Source organism: Prionailurus bengalensis, chromosome B1 (assembly GCF_016509475.1).
Source record: "Prionailurus bengalensis isolate Pbe53 chromosome B1, Fcat_Pben_1.1_paternal_pri, whole genome shotgun sequence".
Taxonomy (NCBI): domain Eukaryota; kingdom Metazoa; phylum Chordata; class Mammalia; order Carnivora; family Felidae; genus Prionailurus; species Prionailurus bengalensis.
This window is the reverse complement of record NC_057344.1, coordinates 15,205,703-15,207,513: the sequence shown is the minus strand read 5'-3', so window position 1 is coordinate 15,207,513 and position 1,811 is coordinate 15,205,703.

Genomic DNA, 1,811 nt, shown 5'->3' with positions numbered 1-1,811 from the left:
AGCCATCACGCCTGGCCTCACCGCATTTGCAGCACCTGAGCTGTTCTGGTGCAACTGTTGGAAAAGAAAAGCATCCTTTTTCTCTGATTTCGATCAAGACCATTAGGAATTTTTTCCTAAAGATTGTTCCACAGAACGAGAAGAAAAAGAGCCATAAAATTCAGGAGCTTAGAAGTGAGTAAGCATATGCCTCTCTGACAAGCATCTAAATTCTCTTCCCAGGCTGAGTTGGGCTCAGGTCACAGTCCCCAGGCCGTTGGAAACTAGACTAAGCTCTTTGCCTTTTCAAGTGAATTTAGCTGGCACCAACTGGACTTCTTTTTCTTTCAGAACCTGCCTGGAAAGTTAGAGGGATGGGAATGGGGCAGTCTTGGGGCTACGCTGTGGTTTCCATCTTCCTTTGCCCTGGTTCTGTCTGTTGGATGAGGACAGCTTGGCTCTGCCCGATTTGCCCTTCCTATTCAGAGCAGGGACTTCTGCCCTGCCAGCCACTCTCACCCCCAACCCCACCCAGAATGACTGATAGCTAGATGATAGGAGACATAGCAGCTGTTTGAATACTCCTAGTAGTGATTCAGTAGAGACCTTGGAGGCAGAAGGGGGCATTGCTGGACTGGGGTCCTTAAGTAGATAAGAGGTCATGGGGTCTAGAATGCACACGAGTGAAGAAGACAGGAATGTGAAGAGGGAAGGCCCGGCTGGCTGGCATGTCTTTGTAGAGGTTTTATTCTTCTAGCTTCTAGTCATGCAGTGAAATGATAAGCCTTGTCACGGGCTCGTGATGGTGGCGGAGGAGGTGTGAAGTCAGAGTGGGAGACTGGCCGCATTAGGAAAATGGCACAGAAAATACTCCCTTGAGATTTATGGTCATGAATTAAAAGGGCCAGTCAGTGTGGCTTTGGGATTTCCTCCAGGCACATTGAGCTCCACAGTATGTGGAGAGTTGGATTTAAATAGGGTTGTATTTTCGCCAAGTGAGTGACAGAGCAAAAGAAGGTGGAGGGAGCCGAAAGTTTATGCAAAGGAGGGACGGTGATGGTTTCCCATGGGATTGAAGTCTGTCGCGGGGAGGGCAGAGGGACAGCCGGGTATGAAGGACGGTATACAGAGGGCAGGACCAGTGGGTTGAAGGACCTGATGGGGTCAAGGGATTATGAGTCTGGGTTCTAGAGGGAGTAGGGAGGAAAGATCAGAGTGGTGGTCCATGAGTGGGCCAGACGGATTGAGGTTATGGAGGAGTGTCAGTTATTAGAAATGGTGTGGTTGTGCCTCAGGGTATGATCATGAAAGTGGCTGAGGCAGGCCAGGGAGCATGATCATTAGAGAAATAAGTTCCACGAACTGAGAAGACTGGTTTGGTAGAATCATCTAAATCATTGGTGGGCAAACTATGGCCCCTGGCCAAATCCAGCCTGCTCCCCAGTTTTAAGACAAAGTTTTATTGGCCAGATGCACCCATTCATCTATGTATTTTATATGGCTGCTTAGCCAAAAATAATTACTTATCCGGCCCTTTTCAGGGAAAGTTTGCCCGCTTCTGATCTAAGTGGGTATTGAATTCCCCACTGTTTACAATTTTAAGAGAACAAGCAATGTTCTACAACCAAAATTTAAACCAATGTAGTTTCCTATAAAAAATACTCATGGTGTGATGGTTCTAAGCCAATTGCCCTTGAAACTGTGAACACGAACTTTTCAGTATTCCAGAAAAGCTCTTTGCCCTTCTTTATAAGCAGATACTCAGTTCAATTTTATAATGACAAGATACAGAATAAAGTTAAACCCATTTAACTTGAATGATATGCTAACAG